At 40.3% G+C, this 19,567-nt stretch overlaps 1 long non-coding RNA gene across 3 annotated transcripts in view; it reads left to right on the top strand.

The window, feature by feature from the left end:
• LOC126583779 (uncharacterized) overlaps positions 1–19,567 on the top strand; it is a 34,026-nt gene that overhangs the window by 8,528 nt on the left and 5,931 nt on the right. For 2 of the 3 annotated variants that reach the window (XR_007609825.1, XR_007609826.1), the window contains exon 1: positions 19,111–19,469. This is a non-coding gene — a long non-coding RNA (uncharacterized LOC126583779). Of the gene's footprint in view, positions 1–19,055; positions 19,470–19,567 lie in introns of those variants that run through there. The other variant, XR_007609824.1, reaches the window with a different exon arrangement.

Below are 19,567 nucleotides of genomic sequence, written 5' to 3' on the forward strand. Positions count from 1 at the left end.
ATACTCGAATGCAAAGGTCTTGATTTGCTCGGTGCATGTCTAAACGACCTCGGAGCCGATGGTCAACTGAGCGGCCAGGCTATCATTCAAGCGTCATCTGCCTTGGAGCGGGTTCGAGAGACCTTTAGTATTTTTTAGAACGCTCTGAAAGCCGAACAAGACCTGCAAGTTGCCACAGCCGTCTAAGATACTCTCCGTCCAAAGATTGATGCTTTAAAGGCAAAAGAAGAAGCCTTGGCCGACCTCGACCGTCAAATGGCCGAATTGGCGAAACGAAGGTCAGCCATCGTTTCCGAGCTTGCTAAGGACTTCGAGTTGGGTGGCAAAGCTTACTTAATCGAGTATGCGGTGAGCACTAAACGGGTCGAGCAGTTAAAAATGGACAAGAAGAACCGGTAGGCCGAGGTCATAATGGGTGAGGTGCGGTGGTTGGAATTGAAGGCCCTTCTCGGCACTCTTCTTCCTTCTTCGCCTTGAATGTATTTAAATGTAAACTGATCGACTTATTCAATTTGTATATACTCTTCTCGATCTTAATGAACTGATTTTCTATTCCCGCATTTCCCATGTGATCGGATAGTATTTCTTTAAAAACTTCCCATTGATTGGTAGTTTGTGAACTAAACCGGTCCGGTCTCTAAGATGATATGCTCATTTGCCGTATATTTTATGTACAACATACAGCCCTTCCCAATTTGGCAACCATTTGCTGAACCTAGGGTCCTTTAGTCCTACTGGTAACACCGTTTGCTAGACCAATTCTCCCTCGCCAAATGTTTTATGTCGTATCTTTTGGTTATAGGCTCGCTCGGCAATCCGTTTTTGTGCCACCAGCAAGTTATAAGCATCAAGTCCCGCTTCCTCTAAATCTTCTAACTCTTGTCTCATGGATTGATTATATTCGGCGTTGAACAAACTACTTTGTTCAATTAGTCGCAGCGAATTTATGCTTAACTCGACTGGTAACATTGCATCATGTCCGTAGGTTAATGCATACGGAGTTGTTCCGGTTGCCGATCGGGGTGATGTTCGATATGCCTACAAAGCCTCATTCAACTTTAAATGCCACATGCCGGGCCTTTCTTTTATTATTTTCTCGAGAATGCCGATCAACACTTTATTACTTGCCTCGGCCTGCCCATTTGCTTGTGGATAATACGGTGTAGATTGTTCAAGTCGAATTTTCAAACTTGCCGTATATTCTCTACACCTCTCGGCTGTAAAGATTGTGCCATTATCAGTTATAATCGTTTCTAGTACACCGAATCTGGTTATCGCAAACTTCTTTAGACGTTAGCTCGGCATATGATTTATCTTCGACCCACTTAGTGAAGTAATCGGTTGCTACCAGTATCCATGCGTGCTTGGCTACCCCGGAAGATGGTGTGATTTTACCGATTACGTCCATGGCCCATCTTCTAAACGGCCATGGTTTAGTGACCGAATGTAATGATTTGGCTGGGACCCGATGTATAGGACCATGAATCTGACACTGTATGCACCCTCGTGCGAACTCGATACAATCCTTCAATATTCTTGGCCAAAAATAACCGTGTCGTCGAAGCAACCACCGCATTTTACGTCTGGACTGATGAGCTCCGCAAACCCCTTCATGGACTTCTGTGATTGCTTGAGCACTCTTGGGGGCCCAGGCATAGCAGTAATAGACCATCCTCACTCTTTCAGTATAACTCGTTTTGATACGTGACATAGTTTGTGGCGTGAACTCTTGTCTTGCGACTATGTTTGTCGTTGGGGTTGTCAATGTTGGAAATGTGCCCTAAAGCCAATCATGTGATGATACTTTACGGACATTTCACATGTTAAACTAATCTAGTTTTACATATAAAGGGCATACATTATTGTTTGAGCCGTCTCATATAAATGTTATATGCTTAAACAATAAAGTCCAAGGAATTTGTGATTGGGAGAATGTAATCTAATGAAGTTAGATTCTTGAGACCATTCTTTCGTAGACACATCCTAAACGTTCCTGATCATAGGATTGCCAATTGGGCATTGACAGTCCGTCAAGATCGGTACGTACTATGTCTTCTCTCAGGGAGAGTGATTAGTCTCGAATCATTGGTGTGTGTGACATCAAGACAAGTGCGGTAGGTGCTCAATAGAGAATGAGTTCACTGAACGCGATCAATGAAGAGTTCTCATATTCCATGTCACATGAGAACTCATGGTTGGGATAATGCAAAGTAGTCCTTTGACCTGAGGCATCATAGTTGTCTTGTGGTTAAGACCTTGATCTTTGATTATGTCAAAGTCATCCCACCAGGAGGGTGTCCACGGCATCGTTGGGGTCAAGCCGCTTAGCTATGGAGACAAGTGAATGCGCAACAAGGGATCTCTAACCTTCAAACTGTTTGAGGGAGAATACTCTCTGATATGATTTGAATCTCTGGCCAGAGTATGAATGAGATTTGGGAATGTGTTCCTAATCACATTCAAGGTAATCATATAAGCACAAGACACACATTGGATAGTAGACATGAGAAAATAAACTATCAAACCAAACAATGTGGTCAAGAGTATTAGATTAGAGAAAGACCGTATTGCATTTGTAATCCCAGACTGAATAGGTTCTCCACCTCTTCTGATTAGCTTGGGTAACCATGACATACGGCTAGGTGTCACTCATGGTTTGTGGAAGCCCTAAACGTGTGTAATCACTAAAGGGAGAATTGAAAATAGTTTCAATTCACAATCGATGTAAAATGGTTTTAATCGCCCACTACCTCGCTAAAAGGAACCTAATGGATCGTACACCGTGTAAGGTAGAGATGGACGAAATAAATGAAATGAGTAAGATTAATTGAATGGTTTAATTATTTATGGCAAGGATTAATTAATATGTTAATTAATCAAACGAATAAGTTCGTTAAAGACCACGGGATAGTTTTGGACCTTAAGGCCCAATGGGCTTCGAACGTCAAGCCCATTAACTTAAGTTGTATGACAATTTAATGAATAAAGATTCATTAAAGCCCAAAAGCCCAAAAATCCCTAAATGGCCGGCCATAAGGAATGAATTAGGGTTTTGGTTATTTAGGTCACTTAAAGAAGTGACTATATAAATGACTTTATAGCCAAATATTCATTAAGTGAAATAAGGGTTTATTTTTGGGGAAAATGGGTGAGAATTGTCTCTCCATTTTCTCTCTAAAGAGGCCAACACCTTGGAGGTGATTAGCTAGTCATCTAATCCTCCAAGGTCACTCATTCATCATCCAATCTCTCCTTGGTGTAGAGACTTAGAGGTTCTCAATTTTGGGAACTTGGAGAACCTATTCTTCCATCCAAATCCATGGATCTAAGAAGCAAGGAATGAAGGCCCTATCTCTTTGGGTGATTAGCCTTTGCTTATGCAAAGAGGAATCTACAAAGGTATTAATTTCAACTCACTTATTTTTGAGTTGATTATTGGTTCACCAATCTACTAGGCTTTGAATTTCATGGTCATGTTTTGTTTTTGAGTACATACAAGCATGATTCCGCCTTTTAATTGTTAATTGCATGCTATATGATGTTGCTCAAATGAACATGTTTTTCAAAATAATTCCTTCAAGTGGTATCAGAGCCTAGGTCTAGTAGTTGGTGAATCCTTTTGGGTTTTGTAGTTCATAGTATGTGATCTAAAAGTTGTAATTGTTACAAGCTTTATTCTTGCTTCTTTGAAAGTAAATTTTGTTGGAAAATTTGCTATCTCAAATGTTGTAGATGTTGTTCATATGAGCATGAATATTGGAGCTAAAATTTGGTGCCATGCTTTTGGGAAAATTCGGCCAAAATCAAAGGGTGAATTTTTGGGTTCTTGTTTGACTTGTTAAAAGTGTTTTAATGTGTTCTTTGGAACCCCTAAGTACCCTAGTTTGGTTAGATGTTATTTCCCTTAAGTAAGAATGGTTTTGGAATGTTTTTGGGTGGAAAAAGTTCATGGAAAAATTTGGGTTTTTCATGGATGTTCTTCATTGTTCTTGATGTTCTTGTCAAGAACAAAAAGGTTTGGTGTTTTGATTCAAAGTTTTGAATTATTTCATAAAGTATATGTGATATGTTTTTAAATGATTTATTATGTATTTAAAGTGTTAAATATTTGTATAAATGATGATTGAAATAATTGTGTTTGAATTATTTCAAAAACATATCTTATCTTACATACACTTGCATGTTTTTGACAAAACTCACAAATCAACACACACACCAACCTTATCCCTCCCTAAAACCAGCCACTCCCTCAAAGGGAGTACTTTTGGGGCTTTTATGCAATTACATAAAGTTTTGATACTTTTGTGTATTTGCACTTTGGCCCAAAAGTTTACGTTTTTACGTTTAGGTCCAAAAACGCTAAAGGACAAATTGTTTTGTTCCTTTAATGATGTTTTTGCATTATTAAAAGTTTGGGTTCTAGTTGTATTTACATGAAGTTGTGACTTTTGTGTATTATACAAAGTGACCCCAAAAGTTTTTGTATTTGCAATATGGCCCAAAAGTTGAGGTTAATTGCAAGATGGCCCAAATAGGATGAGAACAAAATTGTTTTGTCTCTTTAAATGAGAATTGGATTTTCATTTTGTTTAGCTCCATTTAAATCAATTTTATGGATACAAAAACCAAATGAAAATGTTGCATTCAATTAATTAGTTAAAGTGTTAATTAATTAAAGGGTGATTATGAACCTAAGCCTAATATAATTGAGCTATGTGAAAGGCGTTTCAAATTTGTTTGAACCATGGGAATGTGTAGATTAAATTTTGGTTGTAATTTGATTTGATCAAATGTTGTAAAAGGGCTTAAGCTCTTCTTTACTTTAAAGTAATTTGTTATATGCAAATGTTGTAATGAGCATAAGCTCACCTTTACTTTGAAGTACTTCTTTCTTGCTTTATATGATATGCATGAAAATGAAGTAGTTGGGTCCAACGCCCATAAGACAACACGCCTTAATGTGATTAAACGCGTAACTAAAATCAATCTTCATTCCTAGACTGAGGTTCAACACAAGGCTCGTGTTGAATCTAAACAAAGGTTCATAATCATCCTTAGGCCCTAAGGCAACTATGTAGTCCATCAAATGAATGCAAAGTTTATGTTAGTAGTATCATATACTCTTGCTTTAAAAATCGTTTTAAAAGCATAGTGGGAGTATTATGTACAACTAAAACAATGAGATGGACCAATAGTTGTTATAGGACCAAAATAGTTTTAATAGAGATTAAAATGTATGTTTATATGTGATGAGACCTAAAACCCTCAACCAAACCAATATTAAGTTGATAAGCGAGAGATGTTTAGAATATCTCTTCGTGGCCTTCCACCGTGGTGGGATCCAATCGTTTATGACTTGTACACCGGCTTCACCCTATCATGGGGGAGTACACAGTGCATGCTTATACTCAGGAGGAATCCATATACATATGATGAGGTGAGTGTAGGCAACGAGGATAGCTATATATCGTATCATCGTGAGGCTATTCTTGAACCCCTTCACACACTAAGCATGGTGGGAAGAACTTAACTAAGTGCAATGGAACCAATATCATATCATTGTGAGGTTACATTCTCTAGAGGCCAAATAAGATGGGTACTTGCATGAGTTGCAAATGAGTAAGCGTACTCTCTCATTATTATTGTTGCTAGCCATATATCGTATCATCGTGAGGTGGGCTTGGTAATAGTGAGCCTCCCATAACCTACTAGGAGTTTCATCCAAAACTCTCGAATTCCTATGAGGGATATGGAATTTGCCAAAAATAGTGGGTGGTGCTATTTTGATTTAAAGACCCGAATCAAATGGCTTAAAATCAATCAATTTATATTCGTTATGTATTTGTTTACCAATATATTTGCAAACGCTATCCAACACTTGACAAAACCGAATGTTTTAGTTTCCGGACTTAGGTACCACAATCCCAAAGAATGTCTTAAAAGGATTGCATATGTATCTAAGTAGTCTCATCCTCACAATCTTCCTATTGATAATGTATCATTAGAAGAATATGTTAGAAAAGGTCTATCATAAAGAGGACAACACTTTTAATGTCATAATTCTTCAATTACAATTTGTTGTATGAAGAAATAGGAGTTGCTTTGAACAACTCTTAGTCAATGCAAACACTTAGTGCTTGTTTCTTTGTTAAATGAACAAAGAACTTGAGAAGAAAGCACAAAGGCATGAACACTTAAATGTGCCATGATTCTTCATTTACAAATTGTTGTATGAAGAAATGAGAGTTGCCTTGTACAACTCTTGAAGGTTTGTAATTATGTTTAGAACATAATGGTTGGTTGACAAAAATAGTCCATTAACATGGACTTATGATGATTTTGAATCATTGAATGTTGAAGTGATAAACCACTTAAACGAGACGGAAACTAGGCAAGGACTTCACCTTTGTTTCCCTATCCTAATCGTTCACTAAGTTTATTGTAAACTATATAGTGAACAATAACCACATACTCTCCAAAATGTTTGATGTGTATAACACAATTGAAAAAGGTTTCAAGAGAGATAGTGGGAGTTTAGGGACCATGACTAATGTAGTCAAAGGTGAAAGTCAAATAAAGAAGATAAATAACTCCAAGGGAACAAACTTTCTTTATGAAAGGATGGATATTGGAAGGGGTATTTGCAAGAAATGTCTTGCAAGTGTCAAGGACACACCTTTCGAAGGTGTTGTAAATTGTTCTTGAATAGTTCAAAACAGTTGGTTCTTCTACTTGAATGCATGATTCTGTATTAGTGACTATGTTTTACAATCGTTGTAAAAGTGTGGCTAATAAGAAGTAGAAGATAAATGAGAGAAGAGAAAGTACTTCACATTCGAAACGTGAATCAAATGTAGATCTCTGCGAAAGCAGATGGTACTTACTTCCTCATATGAACTACCAAAGAAATTGGAAAAACATAGATTGTCTTTGTATTCCAATTTTAAGGAACTAAATTCAGTCACTATGTGAAATGGATAAATGTTTTGTTTGACAAAACAATGTTCTTTATTAATCAATGATTGGATTATGGTAATCTAATTAATTATCTCTATAGTAGAGATAATATGGTGGTGTTAACTGTTTAGAAAATAATGATGCTTAAAACCCAAAAGGTTGCAAGGTAGTGACTAATCCCAACTAAAGTTGTGATACCTCTAAAAACATAAGTTATGAGTTGGTGAAAGATGGATGCTTTGGATCGTTAGATCCGGATCCAATACCTTCTTGTTAAAATTGTATAGAGGCAAAATGTTTGAATCTTTATTCTTTTGGAAAGAAGAAAGAATCACAAAGTTGTTGAGATTAATTCACTTAAATGTTAGTGGCACTTGTCCACAAACATAATATTACTCATGTTGAATTACATTCACCGAAGATCACTCTCGGTTGGACTATAGTTTATTTTGAATAAACACAAGTCCGAATACTTTGCAAAATGTTTCAAAGAATTCAAGTAATGTAAGTTGATGAGTAAGACGTCTAAAGTATTTACCTCCTTAGATTTGATCCAAGGAAAGGTAACACTTTAGATGAGTTTCCTTGAAAGATATCAAGGAAAATAGCATCATAAGATAATGTATTTCTCCATTAGGAGAAGAACGAACTTGAATAAGATTTAGTTCGTTAGATGTTATCTATTACCCATATATAGGATATATACTTCTAAAAACAATATGATTGTCAATGAGAAGATCTTCCAATATTTTCATGACTCCATAAGATGTAGTTGGAAAAGAAAGACAAATCTTAAGCATGTTAAAGATTTGGGGTTGTGTGCTAACAAGCAATATTTGTTTGATAATAATCTTGTAGGATATCCTTAAAATAACTTTTGGATATCGCTTCTATAAACCAACTAACAAATGTTGTTTTGTTGGATAGTTCATTGTAATTCTACAATGTGATTTGCCTAAAAGCAAATGAACGAGAGATAGAACTCAAAGAATGGGTTCTTTGAGAGACAAGAAAGTAATCAACAAATATAACAACCTAGTTCCTATACCACAAGCTCCAAGGTAGTCGATAAGGATTTAAAAACCGTCTCAGTTGAATGGTTTTGAACTTTATGACTATGTCATAGAGTTGCACCTCTTAATTCGAAAGAAATAAGAATGAAAATCCTTATGACTACATTGAGTGCATATACGATATATACTCAAGGAAATGGTAAAGTACCATTTGACTCGAAATAATGAAACCTTCATAGCTAATTGGTAGCTTAAGGTGACTACAATCAAAGAGAATGGTTAACTTTAAAGGAACCATTTTTGACGTAGTCTTAGTTTCAATTAATTCAAAGATTGTTAGCTACAACTAAATGGTGATCCAATGTTTTGACATAATATGGGTTTCCGAAACCATTATTAAGATAGTCTTGATAATATATGTCTAAAACTATGAATCACAAGACATGAAAGTTGTAGAGATCCATCCATCATGGATCTTAGCAAGTTAGTGGGAGCTATTTGCATTTTATGAGAAAAATGATCAAATCGTTTGATTTCTCATAAAGATGTAAATGAATCTTTTGTTTACTAGTTTTACAAAAGATTAGTGGGAGTTAATCATGTTCCTAAAAATTTAAATATATATGATATATTAATTTTGGAAATGAAAAGAATACTTCTTCGTTAAAGTTATGACTTTAATACATTATATGAAGATAGAATGTATATGGGAGATATAGTCTATATACATGGGATGGAAATCTATAATGATATATTTCATGATATAATTGGATTATATCAATCCCTAATAATAGACAATGGATGCTAGGAAGTTTCTCATATGATGATAAACTTCAATTAGAAGGATGACTCTAGTAAGACTAGCAAGTTGCCCTTCTCAAAGGGAACGTGCCCCTTTGACTCCCAAAGAAATAATGCGTAAATAGAATCCTTTATGCATACGCAGAAAGGTGATTTATGTATTTCATATTGTATGAAAAACATTGATATGAGTTGTACCTAGAACGGTACAAGATGATATCAGTGCAAGCCCAGGATCAGAACCATGGCAACTGTCAAGTGAGTCCTTAAGTATTTAAGAAATACTAAAGGATAAATTCCTCAAAGATCGAGGAAGAATCAAAGTAACGTAATGGAAGCGTAAATGTATTAGATTATGAATCTAATCCATCATTGGATGTTTCTTCATTATGAATGAAGAGATAAACAGATATCTCTTTATTATGAGTAAAGAGATATTTGGATGGAAACATTAAAGTAATGACTTTAGTGTGTTCCATTATGAATGCAAGATATATTGCCATATAGAAGTTTACAACAATGTTGTTTGGATGGGAAAGTTCATTTATGAACTCTCTATTCGGTTCCAACCAGAAAGTGTATGACACTAATGGGGCGATAACTCAAGCCTGGGAATCAAGGTCTCATCAAGATCCGAACACAAATGAGAGACTGAACCACATGATTGAGAATCATGTATAATGGTGACGTTGTTATTCTCAAGGTTGCTTCTGTGGATAACACATATAGATATCCACTGCCTAGGCCTACTATTCAGCCATTTATGAAATGACTACAGAAGAGATATCATCATTGATGATCAAGCTGATTGGCTCTAGTGCAAGTGGGAGATTGTTGGAAATGTGCCCTAAAGCCAATCATGTGATGATACTTTACGGACATTTCACATGTTAAACTAATCTAGTTTTACATATAAAGGGCATACATTATTGTTTGAGCCGTCTCATATAAATGTTATATGCTTAAACAATAAAGTCCAAGGAATTTGTGATTGGGAGAATGTAATCTAATGAAGTTAGATTCTTGAGACCATTCTTTCGTAGACACATCCTAAACGTTCCTGATCATAGGATTGCCAATTGGGCATTGACAGTCCGTCAAGATCGGTACGTACTATGTCTTCTCTCAGGGAGAGTGATTAGTCTCGAATCATTGGTGTGTGTGACATCAAGACAAGTGCGGTAGGTGCTCAATAGAGAATGAGTTCACTGAACGCGATCAATGAAGAGTTCTCATATTCCATGTCACATGAGAACTCATGGTTGGGATAATGCAAAGTAGTCCTTTGACCTGAGGCATCATAGTTGTCTTGTGGTTAAGACCTTGATCTTTGATTATGTCAAAGTCATCCCACCAGGAGGGTGTCCACGGCATCGTTGGGGTCAAGCCGCTTAGCTATGGAGACAAGTGAATGCGCAACAAGGGATCTCTAACCTTCAAACTGTTTGAGGGAGAATACTCTCTGATATGATTTGAATCTCTGGCCAGAGTATGAATGAGATTTGGGAATGTGTTCCTAATCACATTCAAGGTAATCATATAAGCACAAGACACACATTGGATAGTAGACATGAGAAAATAAACTATCAAACCAAACAATGTGGTCAAGAGTATTAGATTAGAGAAAGACCGTATTGCATTTGTAATCCCAGACTGAATAGGTTCTCCACCTCTTCTGATTAGCTTGGGTAACCATGACATACGGCTAGGTGTCACTCATGGTTTGTGGAAGCCCTAAACGTGTGTAATCACTAAAGGGAGAATTGAAAATAGTTTCAATTCACAATCGATGTAAAATGGTTTTAATCGCCCACTACCTCGCTAAAAGGAACCTAATGGATCGTACACCGTGTAAGGTAGAGATGGACGAAATAAATGAAATGAGTAAGATTAATTGAATGGTTTAATTATTTATGGCAAGGATTAATTAATATGTTAATTAATCAAACGAATAAGTTCGTTAAAGACCACGGGATAGTTTTGGACCTTAAGGCCCAATGGGCTTCGAACGTCAAGCCCATTAACTTAAGTTGTATGACAATTTAATGAATAAAGATTCATTAAAGCCCAAAAGCCCAAAAATCCCTAAATGGCCGGCCATAAGGAATGAATTAGGGTTTTGGTTATTTAGGTCACTTAAAGAAGTGACTATATAAATGACTTTATAGCCAAATATTCATTAAGTGAAATAAGGGTTTATTTTTGGGGAAAATGGGTGAGAATTGTCTCTCCATTTTCTCTCTAAAGAGGCCAACACCTTGGAGGTGATTAGCTAGTCATCTAATCCTCCAAGGTCACTCATTCATCATCCAATCTCTCCTTGGTGTAGAGACTTAGAGGTTCTCAATTTTGGGAACTTGGAGAACCTATTCTTCCATCCAAATCCATGGATCTAAGAAGCAAGGAATGAAGGCCCTATCTCTTTGGGTGATTAGCCTTTGCTTATGCAAAGAGGAATCTACAAAGGTATTAATTTCAACTCACTTATTTTTGAGTTGATTATTGGTTCACCAATCTACTAGGCTTTGAATTTCATGGTCATGTTTTGTTTTTGAGTACATACAAGCATGATTCCGCCTTTTAATTGTTAATTGCATGCTATATGATGTTGCTCAAATGAACATGTTTTTCAAAATAATTCCTTCAGTCAATATACTGCATAATGGGCATTCTCCAATTATCTGGTATTACCTCGACGGTGCAAACCTCTATAAGGTCTTGTTAGTCTAGCAACGAAGGTAAGGACATGACTTTGGTGCGTATCACGTTGTCGCGTCGGAGGACTTGCTGGTTAACCAAGGCTGGGTATAGTTATCGTAACACCGGTATTTCTCAGCCTACCTTACCCCCCAGGAGTTGTGCACCGAAGGTGATTTGAGCCAATTCGTCCACGTCGGTATTATGGATCCGGAAAATATGCTCAAATGTAATACTGTCGAAGGATTCGGCTAAATGGCTGGCAACCATATGGTAGGGTGCTAGGGTACAACTTATGCAGCGGAAAAACCCATTAAGTTGGTTAATCACAAGTTCGGAGTCGCCGAGGATGAGGGCACGGGTGGCCCGCAAGTCATGAAGGATGCCAAGGCCGATGATAAAGGCTTCGTATTCGGCCTGATTATTAGTGCAGTCAAAATCCAGCTTAAGTGAAAAATACCAACGATCATGGTTAGGAGATTGAATGACAATGCCAATGCCAGCCGAGGATGAAGTACTTGAACCGTCAAAGTACATCATCCAGTAGTTATCGCGCGTTTTAACCATGCCAATTTCGACGTCGGGGTCCCCAAAATCGTAAGGGGAAGGGTGTTGAGCAAGGAAGTCCGCCAATGCTTGGCCTTTGACAGCTTTCTAGGGCACGTATTGTAAGCTAAACTCGGATAACGCCATTGTCCATTTCCCAATTCGGCCTTTTACGATTGGTCGGGTGAGCATGTACCGGATGACGTCGGCCTGGGCAATGACTTGTGTGACCGACGGAAGCATGTAAAGCCGAAGCTTGGAAGCGGCCAAGAACACAGTGAGACAGAGCTTCTCAACGGCAGAATAATTGATTTCCGGTTGATTAAGATTGCGACTGAGGTAAAAAATAGCCTGCTCTCGTCCGACATCGTTGTCTTGGGCGAGGAGGCAGCCGATGGACTCTTCGGCCTCCAAGATATATAACTTGAGAGGCTTACCGCGTTGGGGTGGAACAAGGACAGGTGGTGTCGTGAGGGAGACTTTGATTTGCGTAAACGCCGCCTGATGCTCGTCTTTCCACTCAAATTTATCTGAGTCCTTAAGTTTCAAAAGCGTAGAGAATGCTTTCATTTTACCCGCCGAGTTAGCTATAAATCGGCGGAGAAAATTTATCTTACCGAGTAAGGACTGCAGTTGTTTCTTCGTTGTCGGGGGTGGAGCATTGATGATAGCGCGTGCTTTATTTTCATCTACCTCAATCCCACGGTGATGCACGAGGAAACCGAGAAAATTACCAGCCGACACACCGAAGGCACATTTGGCAGGATTCATTTTGAGGTTGTGTTGACGCATTCTGATGAAAGCCTGTCGGAGATCGTCCAGATGTGTCTGCCGGCGTTTAGATTTAATGACAACATCGTCGATGTAGACTTCGACGATGGTTCCAATTAAATCGTGAAATATGGTGTTCATTGCCCGTTGGTAAGTGGCGCTGACGTTCTTAAGGCCGAATGGCATGACAACCTATTCGTATGTTCCGAGTGCCCCCGGGCAGCGGAAAGCAATCTTGTGCACATCAGCTTCGGCAATAAAAATTTGGTTGTACCTAGCATGTCCATCCATAAAGGATAAGATCGCATGATTTGCTGCGACATCGATTAACAAATCCGAAATCGGTATTGTATACTCATCTTTGGGAGTTGCCAGATTCAGATTCCTAAAGTCGATGCAAATGCGCAATGCACCACTTTTCTTTAAAACATGAACGATATTGGCCAACCATTCAACGTATCGAGCTGTCCTAATGAACCCTGCTTTCAAAAGCCGAACTAGTTCATCCTTGATGTTAAGTTGCACTTCGGTCGAGAATCGACGAGGTGGTTGACGGAAAGGTTTACATCTAGGTTTAATACGTAACTCATGCTCGACGAGAGTGCGATCTAAGCCAGGCATTTCATGGTAGCTCCAAGCAAAACAATCTTTGAATTCCTCAAGTAGGGCATGAAGTTCGGCTTTCATAGGTTGAGGAAGTAACACACTAACAAATAAAGACCGTGGGTCATTAGCCATCCCAACATTAATTTCCTCCAAGGAATCTCTGACTTGAGGTCGCTTGTCTTCGATCTCGGCCGGGGCGGCTTAAATTTTGTCAAGAGATAAGACAGGACCATTATCTCATTCGGCGAGGAACTCGACGAGGTTAACACCCGAATTTGGTTGTTTAGATATAGTATACCAATGAGCCAGCAGTCGTTCCATAGTAGATGAAACCGCGGCCCGACGTTTTTCCTAATCGGTGTCAAACATCGGGATCGGGGATGAAGTTAGCTAAACTGAGTCTCGCCGAATCCTGGTGGACAGTTTCAGCGCCAACCTCGATAGCTTTTTGAACAGAAATTCGAGTCGGTCGTCCTTCATCATTGAAACCCTGTAGGGTGATATAGCCGACGTGATCATCATAATACCGTGCTTGGATCATGTTAGCCTCGAAGGGTTGATTATCGGCTGGGTGAACAATGACCGATTTGCCTTCCCAAAACATGAGCACTTGATATAATGATGAAGGAATACAGCTGGCTTGATGAATCCAGTCTCGATCGAGCAATGCATTATACTCGGTCTTGGAGTCGACAATGAAAAAAGCGGTCATGTGATTACGACCGGCAATATTTACTACTAACGGAAGTACCCCTTTGGTTGGGGATTTGTCTCCGACAAAACTGCTCATTGTGATCCCAGACAGAATAATTTCGTCATTGGAGCGATGTAAAGCCTTCATGATGTTTACAGGCATGATATTGACGGTGGTTCCACAGTCGACGAAAACTTTGGAGGCTGGATACCCTTCGATATGGGCCGTTACATACAATGGCTTCAAATGACGAAGTTTGGCCGATGATGAACGAGGAAACAATTCGGCCAAAGTTGCTTTCAGACTATCATATTTTGCTGTTGCCTCGACTTCAGTAATAGTTACAAAATCAATATGACCGGCTTCCTAGGCAACTACATCACCATCGAGGAAATTCGGTTAAGCTGTGCTTGACTGAAAATCAGCGGGCAAAACATGGACCATACTGATTCCCATGTTATCCAGGACTGACGGGCCCATCGGGTTATGATCCTCTTCGTTAACCTCGTCTCTTTCCTGGTCGGCGACTGCGGCATTCGCTTCCGTCATAATTGGATGAAGAGACTCTTCTGCTCATTCTTCAATGGTTTGGTCCCGCGGTGTCTATTCGGTAGCCTGCTGGTTTTGCGTAAGTGCCTTATGTGAGTCTGAGATTGAAAGCGCTTTTGGTACTAGAATCCGAACTTGCTCCTGGTACTGTATACGGGTATCCCTAGTGTTGAGATAGGCATTCAGCCGTGCGACATATGCTATTTCATCGGCCGTAAGGCTGAAGAGAGAAACAGCCGAAAATACTTTGAAGTGATATCGTAAATACTAAAGGTCCTCTATTGAAAAAGGAAGGTCGGCTGCATCGATATCGGTGTATGGGTCGACTTTAAAACCAAGGACACGAGCTTCTTGTATGTGCTGAAACCTAACTTTTAATCCTGGGTCTGAGGTCTTCTGAATGATTCGCTCAGCATCTGGGCAAGTTAGGACAAGATCGATTATGTCTTGACATGCTTTCGGCAAACCATACAGATCGTTGGCCGAATGTTTCTTATGAAACTCTCGCATATATTCCAAGGCCTTCCTGAGGAATGGTGGATGTAAATTCCGTCGAATTTTGATCAAAGGCTTTCGTGTGGCTGGCGGGGTCAATTTGCTTTTAGCTTCTTGCCTGAAATGCTCGAGACGTGCCTTTATCTCCCCGGGCTGAAGAAGAAGTTTGATCCGTTTATCAGCCTCTTCGAACATGGTTTCGATATCTTGATTGACCAGCCGTTTCCCTTGAACCAACTCTGTCATAATCGTTGGAGGTGGTCGTTCATCGTCGGTGGCAATTGTGTCATTCGGCCGCCATTTAGGGACCGAAGTTTCTTGGACTGCCCGTCGGCGGGCCATGCAATCTATTCTTTGGTGCCGACATTTCTGGGATTTGGACAGTGCGGTGTAGACGCCTTTCGAAGAGTGATATGTATACCATCGTTGGTCTCTAGGTTCGGGAGGTTTGAAAGTTTTTTGGCTCCGCGATGATTCCGAGCTGCTAGAGTTACGTATATAGTAGTATTCGTCATAAAAAAGAGCATCAAAATCGAGGCGTCGTCTGACTGAAGGTGTCTCTTCCATCATCACTTTAGGACCGAGCCTATCAAAAACCTCTTGATGTTGGCCTGCATTGGTCACCTTTTGCTGGGTTGCGGCTGTAGGTTGTTCCATTATAGGTGGATAAGACTTTTCCTTTGGCTCGATGTTGACCTTTGCTTTACATTTACTGCATAAAACCACCGTCCCATTGTCTTCATCAGTGCTGTAATCTGTCATAGGCTTGACAATAGCGGGTCCCGTTAAAGCTGTAGGTGGTTCGTTTGAACGAAAATCAGCCATGAAACGTGGCCGAGAGTTCTGATTCCAAAAGCGTTGCGTCGTAACAACTTCGGCCTTCCCTTTTCCTTTGTCCTTGGGTAGGCACGCATTTACCATATTTACTGTTGCCGTGGGGAATGGGTCAGTATCAACATTCATCTTCTTCTCTGGAAATCTCAGTTTGCCATTATCAATCCAGCTTTGGACGTTGTCTCGAAACACGACGTAATTATTTGTCGTATGTTTGCTTGAATTATGGTATTTGCAATATATCTTTCCTTTAAGCTCTTCGGCCTTGGGAATGTTATGTCCAGGCCGAAGTTTAATGATCTTTGCTGATAACAATTGATCAAAAATTGCATTTGCCTTTGTAATATCAAAAGTATAGACCTATGACGTTTTCATTGTCTCTTTATGGGCCGAGCGGGTTTTGGCTTCCTTAGAGTCAATTTGAGTCAGTGCCTTGCAAACGTATGGCTTATCTATGATTATCTTGGCTGCATCCACGCTAACACATTCACCTTCGGCCGATGCATAACTGATAGTGGGATTTTTGTAAATCGTCCCTCTGGACGGAGTTTTTGAGATCTTCTCTTCATGAAGCAAATAATCATATTGCTCAACATGCTAGGCTAGTTCATACATATCCCGAAAATTTTCCCCCAAGAATTTCTTTTTGTATTCTACGTCAAGACCATTCAAAGCAAGTCTGACGAACTCGACTTCAAGGAGAGGTACTCGGCACCAATTCCTGGCCGATTTAAATCTAGTAAGATAATCCATTGGGGATTCGTTGGATGCTTGAGCCATCCTTGCTAACGAGGATACTGACACTTCCATTCCTGGCCGATAAAACTGCTCATGAAATTTCTCGACCAACTCCTCCCAGCTCTGGACAGAATTTGGTGGAAGGTTGATATACCAAGCAAATGCTGAACCCGTCAGCGAAAAATTGAACAGTCGCAGTTTGTGAAAGTCGCTATTGACATCTCCGTATTGCACGGTGAAACGAGCCACATGTTCCAACAAGGATAAGGATGATTCTTCGGCGAAAAGGCTAAAATCCAGGATTTTGAAACCTCTAGGGTATTCAAACTGTTCCACATAAGCTGGATACAGATGTATAAATTTAGGGAACTTTGGCCCTTTCTTTATGGCCGAATCGATCATCCGTTGGACCTCAATCACATCGACGGGTGTTACTTCCACTCTCTGGTCGGATCCGTTTGACCGACTGTTCGATCCTCCTCCTCTCTCCAAGTTAATTGGTTTGAGCCGAGCAAGGATTGACTCAGCCGGTGCACTTGGTAAGAGATTATTTCTTGGTGGCAAATGCTGGGCAAGATCGAAAGTCCTACCATCGCTGACCTTACTAACCAGTATTTCGAGTAATCTCGTTTGTGCCTCACTGGTATTGCGTATCACGTCATGAAGTTTATCGATTCCTCAACTAAACGTCTGTTCGACCGTCCGAGATTGCTCGTCAAGCCGTTTTCGAAGAAACGACCTTGTTGGTAGATCAGATCCTTCGCCACCATCTTCGTCACAATCCTCTATTATCCCTTCATTGAGAACACAGGTGTTCCTGTCGGGGATTTCAAGACTGCGAAACTGACCGCCGAGATTAACTTCCCTTTCTCGGCGAGTCGCGCTCGTGGACTCAGGTGTTACGGCACTGACGGGATTCTGCGCCTGTGGCACACTGTGTCCTATATTCTGAATTGGTACATCGACTATTGATTTTCCCATAGCTATTTTCTTTTTTACCGATCGTGTTTCAATTGGCATGAACTTCGTAGTTTAGCACTGGGTCCCACTGGGCGTGCCAAAATGTTGACCCTAGAAACCACCAAGCCTACGTGGCGCGCAGGCCGAGTAATCTATAAGCTAACTATGTCCTTCGGTGAATGCGGGGCGTGCCAACTCGTCGGCCGAGCTCGGCCAAGGAGTAAATTTGTTGATGTTGCGTTGGGTGCGCGGCTGACTTCTGCGTCTTGCAATTGCGACCGAGAAAGGAACACGTCTTGGCCTCTTGGGCTCTCGAACCTGAAGACAAGGTTACTATTCTTATGAAGTTCACGAATTGCCGTCGTCGGATTCGGTCACAGTGATGTTATTCGTCAGAGTAAACTCTCGCCGAATCGACACCAAAGTGTAAGGGCACAAATACTCAAAGCGAGTATAAGTCTTAATAGTGAACGTGGTTCGGCCGTCTGAATGCCGAACTCTAAATCCCACTTGAGAGTATCCAATCATAAAATAACTCGGCGTACAATGCACCGAGCTCAATAAACTGTAACACCTCACTTCGCCGAGAAGGCTAATGAGATAACCCCAATCAATAAGGATCCGGAAATCCTTCTCGACCGAGACTTGGATAGGTAACCAACCGTCCTCGTCGCAGTGCTGTTGATGCCAACGGAAGATACTGCGAGACCGGCTGATTCTACGATGACAGAGCTATCTATGCCGACTTAAGATGTCACTGGTTGTTTTCACAGTGCTGTTGATGCCAATGGAAGATGTGTCAGCGAAAAGAGAAAATAAAAAAAATCGCAAAGTTGTTGAGAGAGTTTGCGCAGGGCAGTTGTGTGTTGAATTGGAGGGGGGTTGAATGATGCATAGCCTCCTCTATTTATAGCATTGGATACCTCTAAAACTAAATTAAAACCCTACTCGGACTAGGTCTTCTTCTCCTGATCAAACACCAACTCGACCAGTCCTATTTTCACTATAATTGTGAACCTAGTCCTTTATCGAGCCGGATTCGTTTCCAGGTTATTGATCTTACCGAGACTCCTCATTGCATCAGGATTTGACTCGTCTTGCGGTATGGTATAATCGACCCGGATTTGGGAAGCCCACGACCTAATCGGTCCAGAACTAACTGATCCCTGAGAACCGAATTCTGTCGTAAGGCCTTCTGGGCCGAGAATAATTCTATACTCGGCCCAAACTAATATTTTGGGCGCAAACAGTACCCCGAATGCTCCGTTTGGTTGCTGAGAGACTGAGAAAAAGGGATTGAATCGCTTGGTTTTTCGGTGAGCAAACAGAGTTGGGTTCTGTTGTGTTTTTATCGTGACTGATGGAAATTTGGTGTCTTTGGTTCGAATCTGCAGCACCCAAGAGGAAAAGACCGCGACCCGTGATGTATGACGACGAGAACCCGGCGGTTCAAAACAGTCCCATTTCTTCTACGGCCAAAGTGGTGGCTGATCAGCCTGCTAAGGTTGAGACTTCCTGTCCGAATTTGGAAAAAAAATCCAGGATCTCCAGTAGCTGAAAATGGCGGGTCTTCTTATGATTTGCCCCACTCTCAAGCTGTTCCGGCATCGCTGGAGGCTCAGCGGGAGTAAATTAGGCCGGAGAGCAACGCGGTGTTGAAGTCAAGGCCAGTGAACGATGAATCGGAGAGTCGAAATGTTCAAACAAGCAAGGAGGAGCCTCAATCTCCCAAGAAGGAACCTACTGGCATCATATTGGATGATAAACGTGAAGAAATCACACTGACCAAACCGTGATAAAATACAGAGGTAACAAGAAAAACCCATGAATCCTCTTCTTTCACAGTACAATTTTAATTCAAATTCGGCACGGTTTAACCCCCCCCCCTTTTTTTTTTGCTGTTTCA

The sequence above is a fragment of the Malus sylvestris genome, chromosome 9, assembly GCF_916048215.2.
Source record: "Malus sylvestris chromosome 9, drMalSylv7.2, whole genome shotgun sequence".
NCBI lineage: Eukaryota > Viridiplantae > Streptophyta > Magnoliopsida > Rosales > Rosaceae > Malus > Malus sylvestris.